This window comes from Vombatus ursinus, unplaced genomic scaffold, assembly GCF_900497805.2.
Source record: "Vombatus ursinus unplaced genomic scaffold, bare-nosed wombat genome assembly UNPS02009835.1, whole genome shotgun sequence".
In the NCBI taxonomy this organism is placed as follows: domain Eukaryota; kingdom Metazoa; phylum Chordata; class Mammalia; order Diprotodontia; family Vombatidae; genus Vombatus; species Vombatus ursinus.
Window position 1 is genome coordinate 2660755 of NW_020949613.1, and position 14103 is coordinate 2674857.

Consider the following 14103-nt stretch of genomic DNA (forward strand, 5'->3'; position numbering starts at 1 on the left):
TAGATATTGTAATTCCCTTCTGAGTTTGTGTCTTGATCTTCCTTCTCACAATAATAAAATTTTATGGTCAAATTCTTCTTTTGTTTTTTTTTTTGTTCATCTTTTTTTTGCTTTTTCCCTTTTATTTTAAATTTGAGCTTTGTTTCCAGGGTGAGAGGGACACTTTCTTAGGCTTCTTGTGCCAGGGGCTGAAGTCCCTATATGTATGATCCGGAGCTGCACTGATATTGCTCTGAGGCCCACAGGAGACTCTCATAACTGGTGCTGCACTGAGAGGCTGGTATGGGAGGGGAGTGGTGCTGCTGGAGGCCATAGAGTTCTGGCAGCTTACCTGGTGCTGAGAAGGGTCCTAGTGCTAGTGTCTGGCATTTTCTGAGGTTGGTGGGTTGTTATCGCATTTCCCTGGGGCTACACTGAAGCATGTGGAGGTCTGGCGACTGGTAGCCGCCTGATTGCTTTGGCACCCCATCATGTTGACATCTACCTGTTTGCGCAGAGCTATGTTGAAACAAGTGGAGATCTGGCCTCTGCAGGTTGTCTGTTTGCCCAAGGTTCAGAATTGGGTCAGAATCAACTAAAATGCTAGTTGCAGCAATCAACAACTTCAGCAAAGTTGTAGAATATAAAATAAATCCACATAAATCATCAGCATATCAATGTGTTACAAACAAAACTCAATAGGAAGAGAAGAAAAACCCCATGTAACATAGCTGCAAACAATGTAAAATATTTGGGGGTCTACCTCCCAAAACAAACTGGGACTGTATGAACATAATTGCAAAACATTTTCACACAAGGACAGATCTTAACAATTAGAGAAATCTTAATTTTTCTTGTTTAGGATGAAGCAATACATAAAAAAATTACAATTCTACCAAAATTATTTTACTTATTTAGTGCCATACCAATCAAGTTACCAAAGAATTATTTTATAGATCTAGAAAAATAACAAGAAAATCATCTGGAAGTACAAAGTACTTCAAGATTATCGAGAGAATCAATTAAAAATATGGAGGAAGTTAGACTAGTAGTATCAGGTTTCAAGCTAAATTACAAAGCATTAATCATCAAAACAATATGGTACTGGCTAGGAAATATAGCTGTGGATCTGTGACATAGATTAGGTACACAACATAGAGTCATAAATGATAATAGTAATCTAGTGTTTGGTAAACACAAAGATCCAAGCTCATAGGGCAAGAATTCACCATTTGATGAAAATTGCTGGGAGCACTGGAAAGCAGTTTGGCAGAAACTAGGCATAGACCAATATCTCACACTGTATATCAAAATAATGTCAAAACTGCTATATAATTTAGATATACAAATTCACATATATAATTTGTGATCATATTGCTTACTTTCTCAATGAATGTGAGAGTGGTGGAAGGCAGGAAGAACATTTGGAACTCAAAATTTTAGAAAGTGAATTTTTAAATAAAATAAAAACATTGGACTACAGACATACAGGTAATATCATAAACAAATTAGGGAAGCATGGGAAAAGGTACCAGTCAGATCTAAGTATAAGGGAAGAATTTCTGACCAAACAAGAAACAAAGAGGATCCTGAGAATTAAAATGAATAATTTTGCTCATATGAAATTAATGATTTACACAAATAAAACAAATGTATCCAAAATTAGAAGGATAATAAGAAATTGGTTAAAAAAATTATAGCAAGTTACTCTGACAAAAGTTTTATTTCTCAAATATATAAGTAACTTGCTAAATTTATAAAAATAAGAACTATCCCCTAATTGATAATTTGTCAAAGGGTATGAATAGGCAGTTTTCAGAAGAATAAATCAAAGCTATCAGTAATAATAATGAAATGTTCTATATCATTATTGATTAGAGAAATGCAAATTGAAATAACTCTAAGTTACCACTTCATATCTATCAGATTGGCTACAATGACAGAAAAGAAAAATGATAAATGCCAGAAGGGACTTGGAAAAGTTGGGACACTCATGCACTGTTGGTGAGGTTGTGCCATAGTCCAACCATTCTGGAGAATAATTTGAAGCTATGTGCAAAGGGCTATAAAACTGTGCATACCTTTTGACTCAGCAATATCATTACTAGACATAGACATCAAAGAAAAGTGAAAAGAAATTATTAATATAAAATATTGACAATATCTCTTTTTTGTGTTGGCAAATTTGGAAACTCAGGTTATGCTCATCAATTGAGGAATGGATGAACTAGTTGCAGTACCTGAGTGTGATGGAATAGTTTTGTGGTATAAGAAATGATGAGCAGAATACTTCCAAAAAGAAACCTGGGAACACTTATTTGAACTAATTCAAGGTGAAGTCAGTAGAACCAGGTGAATCATAGATTGTAATAGCAATATTGTAATCATGATCAACTATGAAAGACTTAGCTACTCTAATTAAGACACTGATCCTGGACAGTTCCACAGAACCCATGACAAAAATGCTATTCACCTCCAGAGAGAGAACTGATGAACTTCGAATGCCTATTGAAGCATACTTTTTTCAATGGATGTGAGAGTGGTAGGAGGGAGAAGAAGATTTGGAACTCAAAATTTTAAAAAGTGAATGTTAAAAATAAATAAAATAAACACACACACACGTAGTTGTAGCCTTCTTTGTGGAGTGGGTAGCAAGAGGGGAAAAAACAAAGTTAAAAATGTAAAGAAGAGAACAAAAGAAAACTTCCAAGGAAGCAAAGATGGACAGCTCTGATAGAGAAGAGTAAAGATGAGGGGAAAAATGCATTCTGACTCAATACTTCACCAAGGTTGGTTTTAAAATACAGGGTGCTATGTTGACTAATTATTGTGTGAGTATGTCCTCCCAATCAGTTTTTAAGTCATGAGCATGACTTTAAAAATCTTTGTATCCTCTCTAGCAACTGTTCCATTGCTAAGTAAGTAAGAAGTGTTTAGCAGGTACTTCAAGCAGACTGTTAGACATAGAAGAATCTGACTTTATAGTTTATCTAGTACAGGGTGGGGAACCTGTGGCCTTAAAGCCACATGTGACCTCTTAGGTCCTCAAGTGTGGCCTGTTGAATGAATTCAAATTTTATAGAACAAATCACTTTATTTTTATTAATACATTTTATCTTTTATCTTTTTATTTTATTTTAAAAATGAACATATATTAAATACCAAAGAATGAAATAAGTTTCAATGAAATAATCCTCTCAGATCGATCAGCACAATTAGAACATTAGTAAGCCATAAGACTAAATTGACAGCTGCTATGCTCTTTATTTAATCCTAACTTCCCCTGCCTAGCTGGAACCACTACCACACAAGGCTGGTTGGTGAGAGGTTATGAGGTTCGAGTATGCCAGTTTGTCATCAGCTTTTGACAACAGTGCACTGTATTTCTGTTTGAAGTGGAATTTGTGAATAGTTTCACAGCTCGACAGTATTTTTTAATTCTGTATGCTTAACAGTTCACCATGTCAAAGAAGACCAAGAGAATACTGAAGGAAGAAAACATATTTTTTTAATGAGGATTGGGAATTGCAATATTATCTTGTTTCTGTTAAAGATAAGATGATTTGCTTGCTCTGTGATACTGCAATATCAACATTAAAAATATTCAATGCTTATCAGCATTATAACACACTTAAGGACCACAAATATTTTAAATTAGAGGGAGAGGTGTGAAAGGTTGCATTGCAGAAATTAAAAGATGAAAAGCAAAAGCAAAGACAATTCTTTCAAGCAGAAATGAGACCTGGAAAAAATGCCACTGAAGCAACTGATAAAGTAGCTTATATACTTGGGAAAAAAGGGAAACCATTCAGTGATGTAGAAATTGTGAAAGAATACATCATTGAAGTTGTAGGATGCTTAGACCATGATGACGTTTCAAAGTATAAACAACTGCCTTTTTCTTTTTTTTAAAATTTTATTCATTTATATTTTTAGTTTTCAACATTAACTTCTGTAAGATTTTGAGTTCTGAATTTTCTCCTTCTTCCTCCATTCTCCCCTCCCTAAGACAACATGCAATCTGATATAGGCTATACATGTACAATCACATTAAACATTTCCACATTAGTCATGTAAAGATGAATTAGAACCAAAGGGAAAACCATGAAAAAAAAGAAACAAAAAAAGAGAGAAAATAGTATGCTTTAATCTGCATTCAGACTCCACAGTTCTTTCTCTGGATGTGGATAGCATTTTCCATCATGATTCTTTTGGAATTGTCTTAGATCATTACATTGCTGAGAAGAGCTAAGTCTATCAAACTTAGTCACTGCAAAACATGGCTGTTACGTGTACAATGTTCTCCTGGTTCTGCTCTCTTCACTCAACATCAGTTCATGTAAGTATTTCCAGGTTTTTCTGAAATGCACCTGCTAATCATTTCTTATGGAACAATTGTATTCCATTACATTCACATACCACAACTTGTTCGGCCATTCTCCAATTGATGGGCATCCCCTCAATTTCCAATTCTTGGCCACTACAAAAAGAGCTGCTATAGATATTTTTGTACACATGGGTCCTTTTCCAGTTTTTATGATCTCTTTGGGATACAGGCCTAGAAATGATATTTCTGGGTCAGAGGGTATGCACAGTTTTATAGCCCTTTGGGCATAGTTCCAAATTGCTCTCCAGACTGGTTGGATCAACTACTGCCTCTTTCAAGGAGAACTGTAACTGATCTGCAGCATGAATTAGCCTTCAACTTAACAGAACAATTTCATGCAATACTTCAAAAAGAAAATATGTATTATTCAATCACTTTAGTTGAATAAATCAACTGATAATACTGAGTTGGTGCATTCAATGAAGGTTGTACTTCATTCAGGTCATAACAGAAAATTTTCTTTGCTATGAAGAGTTACTCGCTTTGGGTATTCTTGTGAACAGAATACAGGGAATAAATATCTTCAACATCTTTCAAGATAAATGTCATGAAATTGGACTTAATTTGGTAAATTTAATGAGTGTATGTACAGATAGTGCATCCTCCATGACAGGAAAACATGAAGGGTTTATTGCTCAAATAAAAAATAAGTATTAACACATCCAGATGCTTTCATTTTTTTCGTTATATCTTGCATCAGCAAAATCTCTCTGTTAAAGCTAGTATTTTAAGTGACACTTTGCAACAAGTTACAAGTATTGTTAACTGTATTCATGCAAATGAAACACAGAATCATCAGTTTCATAATATACTAATGTTGAATGATGAGTTATTCAGTGTGGATTTGCCATATCATCCTAAAATTCATTGGCTATCAAAGGGACAGGTGTTAGTCAAAATTTTATCTCTTCAAGAGCAGATAATTAAATTTTAGGAAAAACAGAATCAGCAATGTGAATTGTTGAAAGATAATTTCTATAAGAATGCTGCATTTCTGTGTAATATCATATCAAATCAAAATGACTTGACTATTTCTTTGCAAGGTAAAACTAAGTCTATATATGATATGTGGCAAATAATCCAAGCATTTCAAAAAAGCTATTTTTTCAAAACATTTCTTTAAAAAGAACATGTAAATTAATACTTCCCCCAGTTAGCAAAGGTCATTGATGAGCAGGATGGTATATGCTAATAATTTGAAGACTAAGCAACTGTTATAGACCTATTAATTGGAGAATACAATGAATAGTTCACGAACTTTGAGAATTATGACATTACACTTGAATTAGCATTTCAGCCTCACCTAGTTGCTATCACCAGGTCACCTAAAGAACTACAGATGGAATTGATTGAGCTCTCAGTAGATGATATTTAAAAGTCATTCTTTGTTGTTAAGAAAGATCCAATTGAAATATGGAAAATACAGTAGAACACTAAGACCTTTGACCACATGCCTGAAAAATGCTTTCTTGCTTTTCAACCACTTATTGCTGTGAATCTACATTATCCTACCTAACCCAAATCAAGATGCCCTTAAGGTCACAAATGACTGATACCCATCCAGAGGATCAACTGAAACTGTGGACCTCCATGCTGCAACCAAATAATCAAATGATTTCCAACAAAAAGCAGATACAACAAATTCATTAAAAGGTTACTCAACTTTAAAACTAAATGTTCAGATTTTTAAATTATTAAGTACAGAGTCAGATTTTTACAAAATAATGTGAATTTTTAAATATATCTAATTGAAGTTTTTTCAATGTAGCCTAATTTGATTACAGCTAAATATTAATGTGGCCTTCCAACACAAAAAGGTTTCCCACCCTTGTTCTAGTCCCAACTCCATGTTTGGAACTAAGAAAACCAAAATCCAGAAAGTTAAAGTGACTTTCAGAAGATTATAGATCACAGAATCATAGATTTGGAATTGGAAAGGATCTTCAAATCCCTTATTATATGTTTAAGGAAGTGACTTTCCCAAGGTTACATAGATAGTAATAGAACCACTTGTCAAACTCAGGTCACCTGATGAAAAATAAAATATTATTTTCATTCCACCATGCAGGAAAACAATTGAGTTAGAACTTGTGTTTGTTTATTTTTTTTCATAATTTAGACAGATAGAGAGCATAAGGGATAGAGTACTAGGTTTGGAATCAGGCAGACCTGAGTTCAAATCCAGCCCCAGACACTTCCTAACTGTGGAACCCTGGGCAAGTCACCTAAGGGTTATTTGTCTCAGTTTCCTAAACTGTTAAATGAGGCTACCTCCCAGAGTTGTTGCAAAGAACAAATGAGATAATAATTGTAAAGCACTTAACAGGGTGCCTAACACATAGTAGGTGCTTAATAAGTGCTAGTTTCCTTCCTTTCTTCCTACACTTTTCGATTCTTTCTCTCTACCAGGCTACCTTTCAAAATTCTACTGTAGGGGCAGTGACCATGTATCCTTCAGACAAACAGGACTTCTGGGAAGTCATAGAACATAATAGTCTAGAGCTTTATATATGGCATAGCAGATGGAAAAGGAAGTTATAAGGAGTTAGAAAAACCTGGTTCATTTATCATCTCTGACAAATATTGGCTGTGCTAAGTCTTTGAACCTTTCAGATCCCCCCAAAAGCTTTCCATGACCTTCAAGTTAGAGTGAATAGCTAATTTGCATCATTGGTGGTGGTGGAGAAACAGGTGGTGGGGAAACAAGACTTTTCATGCCAGGATTTCAGTCATAGGTCCTGATTAAAGAATTAAAATATTGATTAATAGAACAAAAATAATCTTTTGAGTATAGAGGAGTAAATGTGGCTAGGGTCCTGAGTAAAGCCATATGTAATTATTGTTAGGATTTCCCTGCACTATGTGGGAGCTTTCACCACTCAATTAATAAATATTTATTAAGTGCCTACTACGTACCAGGCATTTTGCTAAGTGATGAGTATGCAAAAATAGACAAAAAGTCAGTCTCTGCTCTCAAGGATCTCACAATATAATAGGAGAGAGACAAACATTTACAAAAATTATTCATAGAATAATTAGGAAATAATCAAGATAGAAGGCGCTAGATTTAAAAGGGATTGGGAAAGACTTCCTATAGAAGTTAGGATTTTAGTTGGTACTTGAAAGAACCCAGAGAAGCCAGTAGGTGGACATAAGGGGAAAGACCATTTCAAGCATGGGAGATAGGCAGGGAGCATGCTAGGAGTTGAGAGATAGGAGTAGCCTGTTCATGGAATAGCAAGGAGAGCAGTGTTACTGGATTGAAGAGTGTAGGACATGGAAAAAGTTGTAAGGAGAATGGAAAGGTAGGAGGGGGATATGTTGTAAATGGTTTTGAAAGCTATAGAGAACCTCTGGAGTTTATTGAGTAGGGGGTGATATAGTCAGACCTGTGCTTTAAGAAAATCAATTTGTGACTTAATGGAGGCTAGATTGCTTTGAAGAATGACTTGAGGCAGTCATACCTACCACAAGGCTATTGCAGTAGTACAAGCATGAGGTGATAAGGGCCTACACTAGAGTTGTGGCAGTGTCAGAGAAGAGAAAGAGGCATGTTCAAGAGATGGTGTAAAGTTTAAATCAACAGGCTTTGTCAATGGACTGAATATATGCGGAGTGGTGAGGTGAGCAATAGTAAGGAGTCCAGGATGACTCCTAGGTTTAGAGTCTGGTCTAAAGGTCTGGAAGGATAGTGTTGGCCTTTACAGGAAGAGGGAGAGTAGAAGCTAGGGAGTTAAGGAAAAGGTAACAAGTTCAGTTTTGGACATGTTGAGTTTAAGATATTTATTGGACATCCAGTTCAAGATATCTAAAAGACATTTGGAAATGTGAGATTAATGATCAGCAGAAAGGTTAGGGCAGGAGAAAGAGATTTTTGCCTCTTTCTCTTCCTGATGAGCACCAGAATGTCTGTTTATGAGGATGCACTATGAGGACCCATTTATACCAGGAGAACTTTTGCTGCTTTCCTTATGGACATATGGTAGGTTTGATGCTTTAGCACATAAATGACTTTTTTGCCCTAGATGCTGTTGTCTGTAAGGATGGCTGTGAACTCACCTCTCTCAACAACCAATCTGAACCTCTGTTCATTCTCTTCTCTATTTACTGTTGATGGTAAATGGACAAAAAGGTTGTTCTCTCCCATCTCAAAGCTGCCCTTATGAAAGACTCTGATTTTTAAGAGAGTCCACGAAAGAAGATGATGAATCATTATGAAGGGATGAGTCACCTAGGAGAAAGGCACAGCTCTTTAATCTGAGAAATTTGGGAAATATGTTTGTGAAATCCACATTTATATAAAAAGCCCATTAAATAGGGTAAATCATTTTGTATTTGTACCTGTGGAGTGGGAGGGATCAATTTATATAAAATACTTTAAAATGTTTTTTTTTTACCCACTGAAGATCTGTTTTGACTGTTGAATCTTAAAAACAATAATTTAAGTGAATTTATTGCATGAAATGAAAGTGGAATTATATTAGTACTGGTGGCAATACATATTCATACTTAAAATATTCCTTTTTCTAGATAATTTTGATGATGTTTAAAGTTATAAGTCCTGATTTCACCAGAAAATATGTATACACATGTAATTTAGAAATTAAACACTTGAGAAAGAGGACAAATTGTCTTTTCACCTAGAACTATCAACTCAGTACCTGTTATGTGTCTGTGACATTTCAAGATGCTGTGGGGAAGACCAAAGAGGTCCAGGGTATCCCAAAATTCTTAATGCAGTTATAAAATATTAAAGTTCACAACTTTAATATGTCGTGATGTGATTTCTGCCTCCAGCAGAGTGATGAACTCACAAGGGAGTGACCATAAAAGAAGTGCAAAGAAGAGGGAGCTGAAGGTGAGCTAGAGTAATTATAGAAGGGTCATCCTGAACTCTCCCTTCTTTGTACTTCTCTCAAGGTTATTCTCCCTGAAGGGAATATAGGTGAGGGCAGAAGGAAAAGCATTCAAAAGAAGTAGTGATCACTGAAAGACAGTATGGAATCAATAAGAATAGTTAATACTATACTGAGGTCATGTTCTCTTTTGAAAGCATTTCTGGACAAGTATAACTGAGTAATGATGTAGAATATAGATAAAGTATAGCCAGAGACCCTTTGGTACATCACCCCATTGGGAATAATAAGAAGAAATGTAGGTTGAATTTATAGTGGATTCAAAACTGGCTAAAAGATAAGATTCAAAGGATAGAGCTTAAAAGATCAATGTCAACTGAAGTTTAGTCTCTAGGGAGGTACCCAGTAGATGTGTACTTGACTTTGCCATACCCTTAAAGCAGAGATGACATACTTATCAAACTTATAGATGACATGAAGCTGGGAAAGATACATTGAATGACAGAACTAGGATTCCCAAAGTTCTGACAAACTAGAATGGAATATTAAGCTGGATCTAACAAAATGAAGTTATTAAGGAAAATGTCATCTTCAAAGACAAGGTTCAGGCCAGGGGAGGCATGACTAGAAAATTAGTTATATAAAGAAAAAGCCTAAGGCTTCAGCCCAATAGGAGACAATTCTCAAACATGAAAGCCAAAAATGCTAATGTAGTCTTTGGCTACATTAATAAAAACACAGAATTCAAAATGTTGGAGGTTGAAACTCCATTTGGTTCTGCCATTATGAAACCATATTTGGAGTATTGTATTCAGCTAGTGGCCCTCCAATTTGGGCAGAACTGAACAAATTATAGCTTAATAGTAATAAATAATAATAATAACTAGCATTTATATAGTGCTTTAATGTCTACAAAGTGCTTTAAATATATTATCTCATTTTATCCTCATAACAACCTTGGGAGATATGCCCAACTACTATCCCCATACTACAAAATAGGAAATTGGAGTTGGAAGAAATTAAGTTACTTGAAGAGAGTCACATGTAGAAAAATGCCTCAGGAAGGATTTATAGTCAGCTGCTTCAGATTCCGAGGCCTATGTTTTACCACTGTGCCACCTAGCCCATTGTCCATAAGAGGGCAACCAAGATGGTAACAGGACTCAAAACCACACCATATGAGGATTGTTTGAAGTAACTGGGAATGTTTAGCCTAGGTAAGAGAACACTTAAGCAAGAGGTCAAGGCAGGGGACATAATTCCTATCTTCATTTATATAGTAAGTGTGATAAGCTTAATTTGCTTGGTTTTAGAGGTTGAAACTAAAAACAATGGATAAAAGTTAAAGGATCATAAATTTTAAGCTTAACCAATTGATTAACCTTTGTAATAGCTTTCTCATCTACCCATTTATTTCCATTCACAGGACAAGCACCCTTGGTTAGGCCCTAATTGCCTTTTATACGGATTATTGCAGTAGCCTCCAAACTAGACTTGTAGCTTCTAATCTCCCACCATGCCAACCCATTCTCTACCCAGAGGCAAAATAATATTCCTAATACACACGTCTCATCATGTTACTTCCCTGCTCAGATTCCTTATTGTCATAAGGAAAAAAAAGAAAGAAAGTCTACTGTTTGTGATTTAGAGCCTTTAACAATCTGGCCCCAGCCTACTTTCCAGGTTTATTCTACATTACAACCCTTAGTATGTCTAGATTCATGGTAGAATAATCTACTTTTTGAGTTCTTTGGATTCAAAATTTTATCTTCTAACTTTATGACTGTTTCCCATGTTTGGAATGTCCCCAATATTTTCTGCTACCTCTTGAAGCAAAATTTTCCAGATGTCCATATTTATTAGTCCTCTATTCTTCTTAAAATGACCCTGTACCCATTGTAGCCCCAGGCAGAATGTTTGCTGATGAAAGACTTTTTGGTTTAGTTTAGGGTCTTTTTTATCCTCATTCATAGGTTTTTGGGGGTTGAATTAGAAGCTACTAGCTCATTTCCAATGGTGACCTCCTCCTTCAGCCAACTACACCAGTGTCCTTGAGTCTCTGACAGTACTCCCACTTCTCTCTGCTCCAGATTCAAACAATCTACATTATTAGTTCTCTGATCCAGGGAGAGGTTGAGACTGCCTAAGGTCTCCTAACAACTACAAGCATCAAAGGTGACATGTGAAACCAGATTTTCTTGACTCCATGCCCAGGACAATAAGCACTATCCCAGTGAAGAGATTTAAATTTGTAAGATCAAAGAAAATTGGACTAGGGAACAATTTCTCATACTATGTCCTCTACTGATTATTTGTGTGACTTCTAGTAAGTGACTTAAGCTCCCTAAGACTCAATTTCATCATTTGTAAAATGTGGATAATAATATCTCCCTTACTTACTTCATGATGTTGTTCAACTCTATTGTGATGAAGTATGTGAAACTGCCTTAGAAAGTACTGTAAAACCTTTCATCAATTTGTTTAAATAAACTTTGTAGAAGAACATTAAGAACCTTTAGAACTAAATTGGTTCCCATAGTAATATGATGTGGAAAGAAATGCAAGCTCACTAAAAATTGTCTAGGAAACTTTAGAAAATTATTCAGACTAACATGTGGTACTCTGAAGGATCCAATTTTCAGAAAATAACTTCAGTGCCTAGAATGTAATTTTTTTGCACAACAGTACTAGATCCTTTTATCCATCTGAAAGAGAAAATTGAAATGGTACTAGAGTAACATACACAAAAGATAAACAGACCATTTTTCAAGTAATAGGACATTGAGATGGAAAATGGCTGCAAGTAAGATTGCTGCATTTTCCCAGGCTGAAAAGAGACTTTTTTTGTTGCAAGATCAGTGTTACTCAAACGCTGATGTTTCCATATGCATAGTAATGTATTTAGGATGCCCTAGAAGTTCAGAAAATCAGTTGTGAATGAGGTCTTGATAATGGTGACTCTTGTGTTTTTGTTGCTCCTGTCACTGGCTTGGGCTTTAAACCCTGAGAAGAAATTAACTGGAAGTTTTTCTAGGATCAGCAGAAGCAAATGGACGTCATGGTTGCTTGTCTTTATAATTCACTTATCTCCAAGGAACATGAACTCGCAAAGGAAAAATGACCAATATTTGCCCTGGTGACTTTAATCAACTTTAGAGGTGAGAAAACATATACAGAATGATGAAATGTCCCTTGTTAACTCTGGTGATGTCAGGAATAAAACCCAAATGAATGCTATTCATTTGGGACACAGGATTCTACCTTTCTCTAATATACTTTCAGAATTTTTGTACATTTCTACCCATCAATTAACAGTTTGTGATATAGTGATAGTGGTAAAGTCCCAGAAATAGGACTTTAGAAACTTTATATCCTGATCTTGTCTCTGTCACTCCTTAACAGTGTGATTTGAATAAATCATTTATGTTCTCTAAGCTTAAGTTTCCTCATCTGCAAAATGCTTTAGGAATTGAGAAAGTTCTTTTTTTGTTGTTGTTATCAACAACAACCACAACCATTTACTCACATTTGCATAGCTGTAAAATGTTCTCACAACAACCCTGTGGTATATGTGTTGCAAGTATCACACTCATGTTATAGATGAGTCTAATTGAGAACTCTAAGGGGAGATGATGACTCTGGTCTTAGACATGTTGAATTTTAATGTAATGGTAGGGGGAAAAGTCCATTATATAGTTGGAGACATGGACCTATACCAAAAAATCTAATTAAAGGCTATGGATATAAACCTAGGAGTCATCTGTATTAGAAGACATTTTGGGTCCTTCTGAGCATCTAAGAATAACTGGGTCCTCCAAGGGAGAAGACATAGAAATAAAAGAAAAAAGAAAAGAGGGTTAAAGACTGAATCTGTGAGAATGTCCTCATTTGGAGAATAGATTTAAAAGGGCACAGAGAAAGAACAAAGAAATAAAAGCATTAGGAGGATAGAAAAATGGAGAAAAAACACATGAATTTTACATTACTTAACTAAGAAAATATCTCAGCTATTGAGATGCACAGAACTGATCCTAACCTATTCAAATATACTTAGAGCTTGTCTTTATTTTAGTTGTCTTTTCATTTTTCCTTGCTGTGGTCACTGTGTATATTGTTTCCTTGCCTCTGTTTACTTTACTCAAAATCAGTTCCCACCAATCTGATTCCTGATATTTGTTATTCCTTATTGTACAATGATATTATATCACATTGATATATTACAATGGTTGTTCTGTTGTTGTTGTTCAGCATTCCTCAAATGAATGAAACCCATTTTATTTCTAGTTCTATCCTATCACCATAAGTATTCCTATGAATATTTTGCACATATTTGATCTTTTAGAAGGAGTGAGGCTTGGTCTCCTTAGAGTATATGCCTAGTGGGATTTTTGGATCAAAGAGCTTTACTTAAATCCAAATTAATATGTAGAATGACTGAATCAGTTTGAGGATTCACTTACAGTGTATTGAGTTGTTTTAATTTGCATCTCCCTTACTGTAACTGACTTGGAACATGTTTTCATAAGACTATTATTCTTTGTATCTCTCCTTTTGAAAACTATTCATAGTCTTTGATCCCTTAGTAAGTTGCTCTTGGTCTTCTATATTTTCCACAATTCCCTGTATACATTGGATATTAGACTTTAATCCATGATACATAATACAAAATTTTCCCACTTGAAGGCTTTGTGTGAAATTAAAATTTATGTATATGTATGTGTATATGTACATATGTTTGTATATATATAATCTTTTGTGATCTTCACTATCCCTGAATTAATCAATATTTCTCATCCTAAAAGACTCCTAAATAACTGCTCAGAAATGTGGTTAGCAGTTGGAAAGAAATTAATTTTATACCATCATATTGTACTGTATCAT